The sequence below is a fragment of the Lepidochelys olivacea genome, assembly GCF_965140295.1.
Source record: "Lepidochelys olivacea isolate rLepOli2 genome assembly, chromosome: 4".
NCBI lineage: Eukaryota > Metazoa > Chordata > Testudines > Cheloniidae > Lepidochelys > Lepidochelys olivacea.
Window position 1 is genome coordinate 67,286,578 of NC_140414.1, and position 18,072 is coordinate 67,304,649.

Below are 18,072 nucleotides of genomic sequence, written 5' to 3' on the forward strand. Positions count from 1 at the left end.
ACAAGGGCCTGATTCAAAGCGCAACTGAAATCAAAGATTCCCATTGATATCAATGAGCTTTGGCTCAAGGCCCCAGTGTGCAAAGCCCTATCTCACGTGTGGAAATGGCAGAATCTAGTTTTGTTCAACACATCAGCTACAGCAGTTTTCAGAATGTTGTGAAATCCTAATTGGTTGATTGCTTAGCTTTTACTTCCTGGTAGAATGCTGCGTCTCAAGATGCTCTCACTGTGTTTAGAAAAGATATATTATATACAAATCACTAGAATGCATATGCCAAAGGAAAATAATCTATAATTTATGTTAAATCAATAGAATAAAAAACTTGTTCCCAGTGTTGGGGGAATATCAGAGGATATAAAAGTGCTGTCTTGGTGAAAACTGCTAAGCTGTCATTTTTGGCTCTCATGTTATCACTGAACAGAACTACATTCTTATTTTATAAATTAGGCCCTGATCCTGTAAATACTTACGCATGTGCTCAACTTTCAGCACATGAGAAATCCCACTGAAGTCCGGCTGGCATGGTGGGGATAGAGCTATGGCTTTTCTCACTCTCTGCCCCTCTTTACCTCCTCCCCATCCAGGAGCTTCAGTGCTGAGCATTGGGGAAGTAGCCCACGCTCTCCCCATTACATCCACAAACAAATAGGCGTGAGGGGTCTTACTCCCCTAAACATCTGAGAAAGTATTGGGACAACCTAGGCCAATAGGAGCAGAATCAGACTCAATCTAAGGGTAATGGGATACTCCTAGATGGATTGTCAACAGTAGGGATCTAAAACCATAAGCCTTTGCTACCCTCTGAGGTCAAAGGCTGTAGCAGACTCTAAACATCTGTGTGTTCCAGCATTTAAAAGGGATGAAGAGCTACACTGAGTAACCATGGATTATATTAGGTTTTTCCCTTTGTGTTACTATTCTTAAAACGCATTGGTAGAAATATACCATGTAAACAAGTCAAAATCCACAGTTTCTGTTTCCAAAGACATCGACAAGAGAGCCCCTGTGGAATGAAATCAACAGACAAAGGTGCTGCCTATGGGCCTTCCACTCCCAGCAAATTTCTTCCATCCCTTGAAATTCTCAGCCAACTACATTTGCTAAAGGCAAAGAAGCAAGTACTTTTTATAATTATTCTGTTCATGCTCTGTTCTCAGATATTCTCATTGTTACATTCATTTTTCAATTCATTTGTGCCCACTCCTGCTTTAAAATGAAGTGTGAAAATTTTTGATGTAAACAATTAAATACCTAAATTTAGATAAGAAAAAAGAAAAAAAGAGTTCATACATTAGAACTAGTGTAGGGGATGATAAAGAATCAGAGTAGCTGTTCTACGACAGTTTCATCTGAAAAACACATTTTGTTCACACTTCTTTAAGTGGTCCAGAATTCCTTAGATGACATTATGCATCCAGTACACAAGGTTATTCAGCAGTGGTATGGGCAGCATACTGTATACAGAATGAAGCACTGTACTATGCAGCCGGAAAAAAGAAATAGCAGATTCTCTGCCGAGCTTGACAAAAGACAAATATAAAGAGGTCTGCTGGCAAAAGGGAAAGAAACATTTATAGAGTTTATGGTGAAAAGGTTTTAAGAAGTAAATGTTTCTTATCACTGGTACTGTTTCCAAATAAAAGATAGTAAATGACAATAAGCTACAATTAGGATAAATGTCTGTCAGAACAAACCATTTAGATGATGCAACTTTGGAATCAGATTAGGGCTATTTAAAATGGCTCATTATTGTCTTTAAAAGTGCCCACACATTTAAGCATCTCAGACCTAGTGGAAATTTAGATGACAAATTGCAAGGTGCTGAGCTCCTGGAACAAACATGGACTTCAATGGGAGTTGAAGGTATTCAGTGGCATCTAACAGGCAGTGCACCACATTTAGCAGGATCAGGTTGTTCTACTTTGTATAAATAATTAGATATTCATAAGGTCGGAGAGAGAGATTGACTGATTGTCTCTATGGACATATGGTTAGGGACCCGCCTGGGAAGGGAGTGACCTGTATTCCAGTTGCAGTTCCAATTAATTTTTAATTATTTACGGAAAGTGGAACAGCTCCAACAAGAGAGACCGAGAAAGGCCCATATAGACTGCCCTGTTGTCCAATGGTTAGTTAGGGCACTCATCTGAGATACAGAAGAACTGGGTCCAAGTCCCTACTCCAAATTGAGCAGAGGAGGGATCTGAACCTGGGTGTCCCAAATCCCAGATAACCGCTGGGTAATTTTGTAAAGTGTGTTGGTGGTGGTGGTGGGGGGTGTACGGTGTGTTGGTGTGGGAGGGGGAAAGGGAAGGGGAAGGGGCTCCTCCACTTTCCCAGGTTTTTGTGGGAAAGGACTGATCTGGTATAGGTGCCTAACTCGAGGAGAGAGTTTCCAGGTGTGAATCATGAGTAATGGAGATGCCTAAGTTCCTGAGGGGGGCCTTAAGTCACCCCTCTCCACCGTATATTGCCATCAGGCAGTTTCTACCTCAGCATGCTGGCTTTTATGAATCTCACTATTGGGCACCAAATTCTCCCCATGCATGGTATAGGGAGATCGGGTACCAAACTCAGGGCTGTGGAGTCCACTGTGAGTCAGGGTATCCAAACAGAGGTGTGACAATGCTGAGCCTAAATTCCCTTTGTGCTTCTAGCCCTTCAAAATCTATTGTCTAAGTCTTAAATCAGAGGTGGGTGGAGGTTTTAAGAAGAAACTTCTTTTTTTTTTTTGCCAAAAAAATGCAGATCCAGGTTGTTCAAAACATTGTGAATTTGAGTCAAATTCACCAAACTGTTTTGTTTAAAAAAGAGAGAGAGAAAAAAAGAAAAAATCCAAAAAATTCAAACAATTTATTTTAACGTTATCAAAATGAGACTTTGATTTTTCAATCCAACAACATTTTATTTAGAATTTAATTCATTTTTAAAAGGAAAAGTTTACAAAATCTCAAAACTCCGTGTTTTGATTTGAGTTAAACAATGTTTTTCAATCCAAACTGAAATATTTAGACTTTTTTAGTTCACTGAAAATTTTTAAAAAATTGTTTTGGGTCAACCCAAAAGCCTTTTTTCCCCCTTCCGATTTTTCAGTTTGGCCAGAGAACCAAAATAAGTTAGTCTCACAGTTCTGTTTGAAATATCAACAAAGTGGCATATAACAAGTTTCATACCATTAGTGAAATGGCTTGTTAAATTGTTGCCTGGCTGTACTGTGTAGGCACGGGTAGCCTCTGTCAGAGGAAACAATTTCCTTGAACTATTAGCATAAACAACACTTAGTAAATAAAACATTTTTAAAATGGGATTTATAAATGCAGTGAGCTAGACAAGAATATAGACAACAAGGAAAAGGAAGAGAAACCATGGAGCAAGCAGGGCAGCTAACCACAGAAGAAATGCACCTGTTAGAGACATACAGAACTAGGTCAAGATGTACTCAAACCACATGATTTAACACAGGAAAATCCCAAAAGAAAAGGAAGTAGGGAAAGGGATTCATAGCCTAGAAAGACTGGAGGATAATAAAATATGAAACCAATCAATCAAGATATGGATATTACAGGATTAGAATATGAATATTACAGTATTATCAGCATTAAGAATGAATATTTAAAATTATTAGCATAATTGACAATGATTATGTACTGTATAAATGTAAAGAAACATGAGGGACCGCAGAAGGTTTTGAAGTGAAAAACCAGTTGTGTTAAAAGAAACCAGCCCCGCCCCCCACTGCATACACAATAGGGCTGCATGAAAATTTTCCATCCAAACTTCTTTTTAATTGGAAAATTGGGGGGTTGATTCAAGTAAAACTTCTGCAGAAGGTGCCTTCTGTCCACAGGAAAAAATGACTTCATTGAAAAACCAAAAACTTGATTTTTTTTTAATGAAAAGTCAGCTTCCTGCAGAAAAAGAACCATTTTTAGGATGGAAAGCTGGAAAATAAGAACAACAAATAGAAAATTATCTTCAGGAGATATAGAACATTAACCTGCCCACAACACGTCTACAGAATGAATTCCTCAGGACCTCTAGAATCTAGCTGAGCTTAGCAGTCAGCTGCGGAGGAGAAATGGCATCCCAAAGCGGGACGGACACCCATCACATAGCTACTCTGCTATTCCAGAGGCAGGGTCTCTGATACCACATCCCATCTGTCATATCTGGGAGTGATGTAGAGGGAGAAGAGAAATCCTTGACTAAAGTGATGTCCAGAAGAACAGAATGCCCCATTCACCTGCTCTCCCACATCTGTCTCTGCCTTTTTCCATGCCACGTCCCATCTATGGATCCACTCCCAAGTATAGACTGCCAAGCAACTGCCCTGTTTTCAAATCTCTGCTTAAGACTCAATTCATGTGCAAGGCCGGCAAGAAACAAGTTAATAATGAAACCTTTATACTGAGCCTCTGCACATGCCTGAGTAACTGCATGATCATCTGTACTGCTATAACCCTCCCACTTCTACTCTGTTACCCTCATTCCTTGTGTCACATCAAATTAGATTGCAGGCTTTTCAGGGCATGGGCCATGGCTCTATTGTTTTGTAAGGCACCTAGCACACTTTGTAATACAGTAAAAATAATTATTAATTCATAAGGTGCAACTTGCCCCCGTAGAGAATCCAATGGATGTTTAGGTGAGGATTACAAAGGGGATGGGCAGAATCTGAAAATGTAGCACAGCTTGAAGGAGAGAGGGTGTATGGGACAGTGATAGAGCAATGAATAGGTGATGCAACCTAAAGGTTTCCTAAGGAGTATAAAATCATAGAATATCAAGGGCTGGAAGGGATCTCAGGAGGTCATCTAGTCCAACCCTCTGCTCAAAGCAGGACCAATCCCCAATTTTTGCCTCAGATCCCTAAATGGCCCCCTCAAGGATTGAACTCACAACCCTGGGTTTAGCAGGCCAATGCTCAAACCACTGAGCTATCCCTCCCCCAGATTGCAAATTCAAACCACCCCATGCTAGTGTAAAGCTGTTTAAAAAAAAACCCAACAGTGGGCGACTAAGGGAAGGGTGATGATACACGTGCACACCAAACCTTCTCACTCCCTTCCAGCTGTGTGCCACAGAAGGGTGAATGAACAACTATATCTCACTGCTGTGTATGGTTTTAAAGGCAATAGTTTGGTTTGAGAAAGTTAGATTACTTTATGAGGCTAGAAACAGAACATTTAAATTCATCTGGGTTTAAATGCCATCTCAGGTGATAACTGAAAATTGATTTGGTCAAATGTAGTCCTTTGAGGATCATAAAACCTCCAAACTATCTGGCGCAAAGCATGAGTGACAGTCTGTTCCAGACTGCAAAGGTAGGGTTGTTCTAGTCCTGCCCTTCAATTCTGCTCCTCCTCCCCCAAAGAAAGCAGAAACTAGAGCCAGAGAGAGAATAGAATAAATTCAACAGAGATAAATCACACACCTACACACTGTTATGGATGAGGATTGGACATAAACAATATTTTTCATTAAATGGCACCTATATATTGCTTGTTTACGGTAAAGAAATAAAACCCATTCCCAGAGATGCTGCCTGGGATTTATTGATAAATTTGGTGGCATAAACAGATTGCCATTGTCCCTTTCCTGTTTCTATATTTTGGTCCCAATCCAGGTTTCCTCCTTCAGGCGAATTCACGCTGAAGTCACCAGTAAGAATAAGAGAAGTCAGTGGACTGGCCCAGTGTGGACTGCAGCACGAGCCTTGGATTCATACACTCTGACATAATGGTGGAGATAAAAGGGGGCAACTGCCTCTCCCCAGTGCCCTTTAGGCATACATGAGGCACCTTTTCAAGCACATTATGCAACCGACCAAAGGAAACATACAATGTGCATTTTTACACAGGGCTGAAAAGTAAGCCCAGCCCACACTCACCCAGTAGTGGCAGCTCCTGTCCTGTAGGGCTAGGACTAGGCCTGGGCCTGGCTCCCCACTCTGGGCATTGCAACAGGGCCTATTGGGTCATGTGGTACTGCGATCCCATGTGCCATGGCCATGCACTCAGATTGGGCACTGCTGCTCCTCTGTCATGATGGGGAGGGCAGGCAGGTCAAACCTGAATGGCATTATGTTGTAACAACCAGGCAAGGTACTAACAAGCTTCAACAGGACTTTATTTTCAAAGTGGAATCCCCTTTACCAAGCTGCTGGTGCACCCTCATTAGCTTTCTCCCAGCCTCTCAACTCCTCCCCACTCCTTCCTGTTTCCTGTCCTTTCAGACTCCCAACAGCCAGTGCTCCCAATTCTAATAATTACAAGCAACATCTAAACACCACACATTATGACCCCTTGTAGCAGGTCACAACACCCTGGGTGGGGAGCCAGGCCAAGCCCCACAGGACAGGAGCTGCTGATGCCAAGTGAGGGGGGAATTTGCTCTCTTGCCTGCCACTCACACCCCAGGGCCTCCCCTCTGCACAGAGCTGGAATTAGGGTTGTGGAGGGCATTGCGGAGAGTGGTCGGTGCCTTCTCGGCAGTGCGAAAAGGAGGTGGTAGAGATGGTAACAGTGGAGGTGAGCACCCACTGAATAGGAAAACTCTACCAATAACTTATCTCTCCCCTGGTTGCAAAATCTGGCTCTGCCACTGTTCTGACAGACTTCCTAGTGCTCCATAAATAGGGGTGTCACGGTTCCTCCCCCACTCTGAACTCTAGGGTACAGATGTGGGGACCTGCATGAAAAACCTCCTAAGCTTATCTTTACCAGCTTAGGTCAAAACTTCCCCAAGGTACAAAATATTACATCCGTTATCCTTGGACTGGCCGCTACCACCACCAAACTAATACTGGTTACTGGGGAAGAGCTGTTTGGACGCGTCCTTCCCCCCAGAATACTTCCCAAAACCTTGCACCCCACTTCCTGGACAAGGTTTGGTAAAAAGCCTCACCAATTTGCCTAGGTGACTACAGACCCAGACCCTTGGATCTTAAGAACAATGAACAATCCTCCCAACACTTGCACCCCCCCTTTCCTGGGAAATGTTGGATAAAAAGCCTCACCAATTTGCATAGGTGACCACAGACCCAAACCCTTGGATCTGAGAACAATGAAAAAGCATTCAGTGTTTTACAAGAAGACTTTTAATAAAAAATAGAAGTAAATAGAAATAAAGAAATCCCCCCTGTAAAATCAGGATGGTAGATATCTTACAGGGTAATTAGATTCAAAAACATAGAGAACCCCTCTAGGCAAAACCTTAAGTTACAAAAAAGATACACAGACAGAAATAGTTATTCTATTCAGCACAATTCTTTTCTCAGCCATTTAAAGAAATCATAATCTAACACATACCTAGCTAGATTACTTACTAAAAGTTCTAAGACTCCATTCCTGTTCTGTCCCTGGCCAAGCCGACTACAGACAGACCCAGACCCTTTGTTTCTCTCCCTCCTCCCAGCTTTTGAAAGTATCTTGTCTCCTCATTGGTCATTTTGGTCAGGTGCCAGCGAGGTTACCTTTAGCTTCTTAACCCTTTACAGGTGAGAGGAGCTTTCCCCTGGCCAGGAGGGATTTCAAAGGGGTTTACCCTTCCCTTTATATTTATGACACGCCCCCCAAATCTCAGCTAGGGTGAAACACTGGCTGGGATTTCTTCCTGGAGCTCTAGGAAAACAGAGTTAATAAGACACATGCATCTCTAAATATACTACCAAGTACATAAAGACTAACAATATTTTCCACATCTCAAGGACGATTTTAACCAGTTGATTCTGGGAAACTTTCACGGGAGAGTGCATCAGCCACTTTGTTAGAAGCTCCTGAGATGTGTTGGATGTCGAAATCAAAATCTTGGAGAGCTAAACTCCACCGAAGAAGTTTTTTGTTAGTTTCTTTGACGGTGTGAAGCCACTTTAGTGCAGCATGGTCGGTTTGCAGGTGGAAACGCCGTCCCCAAACATATGGGCGTAGCTTTTCCAGAGCGTAGACAATGGCATAACATTCTTTTTCAGTGACTGACCAGTTGCTTTCCCTCTCAGACAGTTTTTTGCTGAGAAACACTACAGGGTGGAATTCTTGATCAGGTCCTTTCTGCATTAAAACTGCTCCCACACCACACTCGGATGCATCTGTGGTTACTAGGAACGGTTTGTCAAAGTCTGGGGCCCTTAGTACAGGGTCAGACATGAGTGTCGCTTTAAGCTTGTTAAAGGCCTTCTGACACTTTCCGGTCCACTGAACAGCATTTGGCTGTTTCTTTTTGGTTAGGTCTGTCAGTGGGGCAGCGATTTGGCTGTAGTGCGGTACAAATCGTCTGTAATAACCGGCCAAGCCTAAGAAGGATTGAACCTGTTTCTTTGACTTTGGGACAGGCCACTTTTGGATAGCATCCACTTTGGCCTGTAGGGGGCTGATAGTTCCTTGACCCACCTGGTGTCCAAGGTAAGTCACTCTGTTTAGGCCTATTTGACACTTCTTAGCCTTAACAGTTAGTCCTGCCTCCCTTATGCGCTCAAGGACTTTTTGTAGATGTTCCAGGTGGTCTGCCCAGGAATCCGAAAATATGGCCACATCGTCAAGGTAGGCGACTGCATATTCTCCTCATCCCGCTAGGAGACCATCTACAAGTCTTTGGAAAGTGGCGGGTGCATTTTGCAGCCCGAAAGGCAGTACATTAAATTCATACAGCCCGAGATGTGTGATGAAGGCTGACCTTTCCTTGGCAGATTCATCTAGCGGTACCTGCCAGTACCCCTTGGTTAAGTCCAAGGTAGAGATGAACTGGGCCCGTCCCAGTTTCTCTAATAGTTCATCAATGCGTGGCATTGGATAGTTGTCTGGGCGAGTTACAGCATTTAGCTTACGGTAGTCCACGCAAAAACGTATTTCCCCATCTGGTTTGGGAACTAGAACCACTGGAGATGCCCATGCACTTTCAGAGGGGCGGATTACACCCATCTGTAACATATCCTGGATCTCCCGTTCTATAGCAGTTTTAGCTTGAGGAGACACCCGGTAAGGGTGGACCCTAATTGGGTGAGCATTACCTGTGTCAATGGAGTGGTATGCCCGTTCAGTCAGTCCTGGGGTGGCTGAGAACGTTGGCGCGTAGCTAGTGCACAGCTCCTGGATCTGCTGTCGCTGCATACGCCCAAGGGTCATGGAGAGGTTCACCTCTTCCACACCACCAGCACATTTCCCTTCATAATAGACACCTTCAGGCCACTCAGCGTCGTCTCCTCCCTGGGCTGTAAACTGACAAACCTTTAATTCTCTGGAATAAAAGGGTTTTGGAGAATTAATATGATACACCTTAGGCTTTCGGTTGGAGGTGGGGAATGCTATGAGATAATTAACAGCTCCCAGGCGCTCCTGGACCACGAATGGCCCTTCCCACGATGCTTCCATTTTATGGGCCTGGAGCGCCTTTAAGACCATGACCTGGTCTCCTACTTTGAAGGAACGCTCTCTGGCATGTTTATCATACCAGGCTTTTTGCTCTTTTTGAGCATCCTGTAAATTTTCTCTAGCAAGGGCTAAAGAGGTTCGGAGGGTGTTTTGTAGGTTGGTTACAAAGTCCAGAATGTTAGTTCCTGGAGAAGGTGTAAATCCCTCCCATTGCTGCTTCACCAACTGCAATGGCCCCTTAACCTCACGGCCATATACAAGTTCAAATGGGGAAAACCCTAAACTGGGATGTGGTACAGCTCTGTAGGCAAAGAGCAACTGCTGCAATACTAGGTCCCAATCATTGGAGTGCTCATTTACGAATTTACGTATCATGGCCCCCAAAGTTCCATTAAACTTCTCCACCATGCCATTTGTTTGATGATGGTAAGGAGTGGCAACCAAGTGATTTACCCCATGAGCTTCCCAAAGGTTTTTCATAGTTCCTGCCAGGAAATTAGTCCCTGCATCTGTGAGGATGTCGGAGGGCCAACCTACCCTGGCAAAAATGTCTGCTAGTGCCTGGCACACACTTTTAGCCCTGGTGTTGCTTAGAGCTACTGCTTCCGGCCATCGGGTGGCAAAATCCATGAAAGTCAGTATGTACTGCTTTCCTCTGGGTGTCTTTTTCGGAAAAGGACCCAGAATATCCACAGCTACTCGCTGAAATGGAACTTCAATGATGGGGAGTGGCTGGAGAGGAGCTTTGACCTGGTCTTGGGGTTTTCCCACTCTTTGGCACACCTCACAAGACTGGACATAGGTAGAAACATCCTTGCCCATTCCCTCCCAGTGGAATGACCCCCCCAAACGGTCTTTGGTCCTGTTCACCCCAGCATGGCCACTAGGGTGATCATGGGCTAAGCTCAAGAGCTTGGCCCGGTATTTAGTTGGAACTACCAACTGTCTCTGAGGATGCCAGTCTTCCTGGTGTCCCCCAGAAAGAGTTTCCTTGTATAAAAGTCCTCTTTCTACAACAACCCTGGATCGATTAGAAGAGCTGAGAGGCGGTGGGTTGCTCCGTGCCGCCGTCCACGCTCTCTGGAGGCTTTCATCTGCTTCCTGTTCGGTCTGGAACTGTTCCCTTGATGCTGGAGACATCAGTTCCTCATTGGATTGGGGACATAGGCTTGGTCCCTCTGGAAGCGATATAGGGGATGGAGCTGTTTCTGTTGACTGTGAACCGCTCTCCGCTGGTGCACTATGTTGGGATTCAGGCTCCGGCTGAGCCTCTTGTGTAGGGTTATCGGCTGCTGCCAGTTCAGGTTCGGTGGGGCCCTCTGGTGTTGAGGTTGCAAGTACTGGATTCAGTGCTGGCACGGGGTCTGGTGTTGGTTGTTTGGCTGGTTCCGGTTCTGGGACTGGTTCCGTCTGGGTCTCTGGGACTTGATCCACTACTGCTGTTGCAGACATTGGCCTGGGGTCCGGGTCCATCACCTCTGACCGGGCCCTGATAGAAGTTTCCGGAACAGAGCTAGGCCCCACGGCTTGTTTAGCCTGGCTGCGGGTGACCGTTCCCACCCTCTTGGCCTGCTTCACGTGATTGGCCAAGTCTTCCCCCAACAGCATGGGGATGGGATAATCATCATAGACTGCAAAAGTCCACATTCCTGACCAGCCCTTGTACTGGACAGGCAACTTGGCTGTAGGCAAATTGAAAGAGTTGGACTTGAAGGGTTGAATCGTCACTTGGATCTCTGGGTTGATTAAATTGGGGTCCACTAAGGAAGCATGGATAGCTGACACTTGTGCTCCGGTGTCCCTCCACGCGGTGACCTTCTTCCCGCCCACACTCACAGTTTCCCTCCGCTCCAAGGGTATCTGGGAGGTATCTGGGCCTGTGGACCTCTGGTGTGATTCCGGTGCAATGAACTGTAATCTGTTGGGGTTCTTGGGGCAGTTGGCCTTTACATGCCCCAGCTCGTTACATTTAAAACATCGTCCAGCTGACGGGTCACCGGGGCGAGGTGGGTTGCTGGAGAACGGGGTGGTGGGACGATAAGGGGTCTGGAGGGTTCTTTGGGAGGTAGGTGGGGCTTTGGGCGGCCCCCGGTAATAGGGTGTGCTCTGGGGTGGTCCCTTCTGGTCTCCGCTCCAACTGCGACCAGTTTTCTTCTTCTCTGCCACCTCCACCCATCTGGCTCCAATCTCTCCTGCCTCGATTACAGTTTTGGGTTTCCCATCTAGGATGTATCTTTCTATTTCCTCAGGAACACCCTCTAAGAATTGTTCCATTTGCATTAGGAAGGGCAAATTTACTGGAGATTCAACACTTGCTCCTGATATCCAGGCATCCCAATGTTTCACAATGTGGTAGGCATGTCGGGTAAATGACATGTCTGGTTTCCACCTTAGGGCTCGGAACCTCCGACGAGACTGCTCGGGTGTTATCCCCATTCTGACTCTCGCCTTGGATTTAAACAGTTCATACTTGTTTATATGTTCTTTAGGCATTTCAGCTGCCACCTCAGCTAAGGGTCCACTGAGCTGCAGCCTCAGCTCTACCATGTATTGGTCAGTAGAGATGTTGTACCCAAGGCAGGCCCTTTCGAAGTTTTCTAAGAAGGCCTCAGTATCATCACCTGCCTTGTAGGTGGGGAACTTTCTGGGATGGGAAGTGGTACCTGGAGAAGGATTGCTAGGGTTTGTTGGTATATTCTGCTGGGCCTTTATCCTCTCCATCTCCTCCACATGCTTCCTTGCCTCCATTTCCCTCTTGTGGGCAGCCTCCTGTACCTCCTTCTCCAGCCGCATGAGTTCTATCTGTCTTTCATGTTTCCTTTGTTTTTCCTCAGCCTGAAATTTGGCTAATTCCAGCTGTAGTCGAGCCGAGGATTTGTCCATTCTAACCTCTCTGTTTTTAACTAACTTTACACCCGAGGTTTAGAAATAAACAAACAAAACTTGGCTGTAAAATTTTGCTGTGCTGGAATAGAATACCTATTCTCTGATAGTGATTGTCAGCCTACAGAAAAAGACAATTCCCTTGTCTCTGCTCTGGGCCCAAATTAAAGCAAAAAACCTCCAACTACTTGGAAACCTGCTTACCCAGCCCAAAGAAAGAAAAAAAAAATTTCTTTTCAAACCTGTGCTCCTTGTAAAACAAAAAAAAATCAAAATCCTAAAAAAAACCCTGCCACTTTTGTCTCCAGGCAAATGGGTAGAGCACACACCCCCTATTTACTTTTAGGAAGAAAAGAAAAAAAAAACCTCTGGGTTGGAAGACTGTGAATTTCCCTGCAGGAGTTAAGTACCCTGCCTCCAGGCAAAGAAAACCTGCAATTCACAAGATAATCCCCTTTTGTCTCTGCTTGGCCACAAAGCAGAGAGAAACCAAGCTGCTTTCAGTTTCAAAGCTGCTTTCTGGACTTCCTAAAAATTCCTTTTTAAAATCTGTATTTCTAGTTCAAAAAATCTCAACTGGATCTCAAAATGATTTCAGGTTAATCCCACCACTGTGCCACCATGTCACGGTTCCTCCCCCACTCTGAACTCTAGGGTACAGATGTGGGGACCTGCATGAAAAATCTCCTAAGCTTATCTTTACCAGCTTAGGTCAAAACTTCCCCAAGGTACAAAATATTACATCCGTTATCCTTGGACTGGCCGCTACCACCACCAAACTAATACTGGTTACTGGGGAAGAGCTGTTTGGACGCGTCCTTCCCCCCAAAATACTTCCCAAAACCTTGCACCCCACTTCCTGGACAAGGTTTGGTAAAAAGCCTCATCAATTTGCATAGGTGACCACAGACCCAAACCCTTGGATCTGAGAACAATGAAAAAGCATTCAGTGTTTTACAAGAAGACTTTTAATAAAAAATAGAAGTAAATAGAAATAAAGAAATCCCCCCTGTAAAATCAGGATGGTAGATATCTTACAGGGTAATTAGATTCAAAAACATAGAGAACCCCTCTAGGCAAAACCTTAAGTTACAAAAAAGATACACAGACAGAAATAGTTATTCTATTCAGCACAATTCTTTTCTCAGCCATTTAAAGAAATCATAATCTAACACGTACCTAGCTAGATTACTTACTAAAAGTTCTAAGACTCCATTCCTGTTCTGTCCCTGGCCAAGCCGACTACAGACAGACCCAGACCCTTTGTTTCTCTCCCTCCTCCCAGCTTTTGAAAGTATCTTGTCTCCTCATTGGTCATTTTGGTCAGGTGCCAGCGAGGTTACCTTTAGCTTCTCAACCCTTTACAGGTGAGAGGAGCTTTCCCCTGGCCAGGAGGGATTTCAAAGGGGTTTACCCTTCCCTTTATATTTATGACAAGGGGGAAGAGATAAATGGCAGAATATTGTGGCTGTGGTTATATTATTATTCTAAAACTTTCATTTGTTACTATCCCAGATATGAACTCTTGCAGGAAAGAAGCCACAGTCTCAGGCTGCCACCTGAGCAGCAGGCTATTTGCTTTCTGATTTCCAAAGCCTACTTTGAGTCTGAGGAGAAGGCTTCAAAAATGTATTATTAGCGCTCCCTAATAAGGGCATAAAATATTAGTGGTGAGGAAATAATTCATCATGAACAACTTATTTCACACATAAGGACTTTTTTTCCTCCTGAGTCTCAAACAGAAGATCAAGATTTTCTCTAATTGATTCATTAACTTATTTTGTACTGTTTGGGAGGAGAGGAGTGGTTCAAATTTTGTTTAGCTCTTTAGAGTAATTGATGACAAATTATTCTCTGCACATTCTTCGTATTTGAGCTATGTTGGTTATGTTTGGTCAGGTAAGTCCCATGAATGATGTCTGTTCTCGGATAGGCTGAGCATACAAACGCTTCTGGCACAAAAATATTCGTATTTGTGAGATTGTAAAATTTACTTTGTACAGCTGACCTTGAGATTCACCTTCCATGAATATTTGTACCATTAAAATTTGATCACTTCAACATTTATGGAAAGTAAACACAAAAGTAGATAGCTAATTCATTTTTCAATTTAAATGAATATTCATAAAATTTGCATTATTCACCCACCTCTATAAAATATCTGTGGGCAACATCATGCCTTTATACTACTATACTTCTTGACAGATACAGTACTGCCAAGGGGCAGATCTTTAGAGCCCCTAATTTGAAAGATTCTACCATTTCTGGAAGAATTTCCCATTGCAGAGATAGGGAATATTGCTGGAAATAGTATACCCTTTCAGAATGGCAGAAATATTTACTACGTCCACTGTCTTTATCAGCATGGGTGATTATGCCAAACCTTTGAGTGTCGTGAGGTTTCTGGTAGAGCTGGAAGAATTTTTTCCATCAGAAAATGGCTGTGTCACAAGGTGCCTTTATTGCTACCCAGTAAACCTCGCTACCTGGCCAGTTCAGAGGGTCTCAGACATAAACACATGCCAGGCCATTTATCCTTCACCCAGGTATGCATTTATTTCCCTCTTACATCCCCATAACATGCAATACAGGCTTATAGCAAGGACAGCCTTCCCGTCAGCCCACTCCCGCATCCAGTCCAGGCTCACCCTCTGAACTTCCTTCTTTACTCCCTCCTCAGCTGTCTTAGCTTCCTGTTTCCTCTCCTTATATTCTCCCCAATTACCTTGTTAACTCAGGTGCTCACCTCATCCCCTACCAGAAAGTATGTTCTTCCCCAGGGTGCAACAATGTCAGTGATCAGAATGCTACTTGTATATCCTGTCATAGACTGTCTCCTTCATTTTCACAAAAATTTCCATTGCCATCAAAACCCCAAAACTACTTTTTCTGGTTCGGTATCAAAAACCTAGGAAAAAAAATCAAAAACATTTTGATGCAGAAAAAATGATTTATCAATTTTTTTTCGCCCAAGGAAAAATATTGTCCCAAACCAGGTCTAGCTTCATAGTAGGTACTCACAACATTGTGTACAAGACTGAGATAGACTTTCAGGCATTTTAACTGGTTTAAAGTGTTGAGCATTGCCACTGTACAGTAAAGCCAACAATGGGGAAAAGAGTAATTACTTTCTCCCTTTTTCTGCTCATTGCAGTATGGAACAGTGCCTGGCTGCATAGTTTGTGTTGAGCCAAGTTGCTGTCACAATGAAGGAACTGTTCAGATGGCTGTAAACGCAAAATGTCAGTTGTCATTATGCTCAGGTCTTTTGCTCATGTATTTAAACTGGGTTTATCTTGGATAACTTGCTCTGATGCTGCTGCCACACTTTCTCGGGGTGTCCAGAACTGAGAGTCACCTCGTTACCCTTCTGCTTCAGCAAGAGAGAGGTTTGTTGGTGCTAGATTGTGTGATGGATTCCTGTCACCCTAGTCTGTTAGCCAGCACAACTCACTCCCCTCAGGACTCTGCCAGTCTAAACTTTGCCTTTTAGGTTAACCCTTGGTGTACTTCACTTCCCAAACCTTCCCTGGAACACCCTCTGCAACATCCAGCCCCTCACACTGGATGTCCACAGAAATACCAAGTCTGCTGTCTCCAAAGAGACAGAATATACACCAGCTTGTTGGCTCAGGTAAGGATACACACTGCACTTTAGTATAACAGCACTGAAATGTATAATAATACAAGAATGAGTTTATTAATAGAGAACTCATTTAAGTGATATCAGAGAAAATAGAAACAGAAAATGGTTGTAAATAAAAACAAAAACAACAAAGTGCTTCCAAGAGTCTACATATAACCTTAGCAGGCTCCAAGCTTTGTCTAAAGCAGTTCTCTCACCTACAGTTACTTTTCAGTGTCACCAATCCATACAGTTGGGGATCCACTGTTCACATATGCAAAGAGTGCTGACCTCTTTGTTCCCTCAGTGAGGAACAAAGGTGTTCTCTCCCCTTCTTATTCTGGTCCAGAAACCTTTTGCCATGCGTTCTTTTGAAGTGGATCCCCAGACAAAGTTCTTCTCTCCTGCTGCTTGGACTCCAGTGAGCTGGCACCATGCTGTTTTCTCATCCTCCTGATTACTTACTCTTCTGTTGACTTAAAATGCAATTGAAGCATCCTTTTTGTCGGTTTCACAATGTTGGTTCACAACAGATTCCCAGAAACCTTCTTTTGTCCAGGACAAACTTGTTTACCATGTCTGCCTCCAAAACATATTTTTATTTTAGGAACGTATTTCCAGCACACATACATAATTCTTTATCATCATCCATCTATACACCATGCAATGACATTAATGACCTGTGTGCCACCAGCATTCATTTTCACAAATACTTTTTACAGATAACTACTATGACAGCAACGTGTAAGGTGCAGTGTGTCGGGCCTGACAGGGATTTACAGAACAGTGGACCCTCTGCCAGTTAGCAGTGAGGGGCTCAAAGGTTCACAATTGCATCTTTTTGTCATAAAGATCTAGATTGATAGGCACTAAACAGAGGAAAAGTGAGGCTATAATACTCACATTCTTCCAGGAGGATCAATCCAGGCTGCAAGCAGTGTCAACCTCAAAGGCATACAGAAGGAAAAAGAAAAAATGCTACTTTTCTGCTCGTACCTCAGTAACACAATGTTCACTCGAGAGATGTATCAAAGTAACCGAGGAAAGGAGAAAGATAGTAAGCAAGCCAGAGACAATAATAAAACGCAGTAACTAGCAGCTAGGCTTACACTGACTTTTTATAATAGAATCATTCAAGAAACTCATTCTGCATCCAGAAAGCTCTGGCCTGCAATATTAATTTAACAGCAGGACCAAAAATAACTTAAACCCATAAAGACCACTAGACCATCACTGTACAATCTGTCCTCAGTAGGGGCACTGCCCCAGAGAACAAATTCCTTTCCTGCTCCCACCTTTGCCCTGGTGTGGGGAGTAAATTACTTCATTACTTTTTGTGCAGCAGCTTACTCACTCTCTACACTAGGCTATGTCTACACTGCTGCGGTAAGTCGACCTATGCTACGCAACTCCAGCTACGTGAATAGGTACCTTAGGTTGAGTTATCCCAAGGTCTACACTGCAGGGGAGTGGGGGGAGGGGTCGAAGGGAGAAAATCTCCCGCAGACTTACCTGATTTTTCTCGTTCGGGGTATAGTACAGGGGTTCACTGGAGAGCAATCTGCAGTAGATTTGGTGGGTCTTTACTAGACCTGCTAAATCGACTGCCAGTGGATTGGTCTCAGAGCTCAATCCCAGCTGTAATGTAGACCTGTCAGCCACCTAATCTGGCCAGCAAGCAGCAGGAACTGAGCCAGGACTCCTCCCAGCCCTTGCCCCTCTCTTCTTCCCTCCCACCCACATACCTACATGGGGACTATCAGGTGAGCAGTCCCTGCTGTGCCCCCATGGTTGGAATGAACTTGAACAAGACCAGGCAGAAGATTAAGAGACATGATGGGTTTCAGAGTAACAGCCGTGTTAGTCTGTATTCTCAAAAAGAAAAGGAGTACTTGTGGCACCTTAGAGACTAACCAATTTATTTGAGCATAAGCTTTCGTGAGCTACAGCTCACTTCATCGGATGCATACTGTGGAAAACGCAGAAGATGTTTTTATACACACAGACCATAAAAAAATGGGTTTTTATCACTACAAAAGGTTTTCTCTCCCCCCACCCCACTCTCCTGTTGGTAATAGCTTATCTAAAGTGATCACTCTCCTTACAATGTGTATGATAATCAAGGTGGGCCATTTCCAGCACAAATCCAGGATTTAACAAGAATGTCTGAGGAACGGGGGGTGGGGGTGGGGGGGA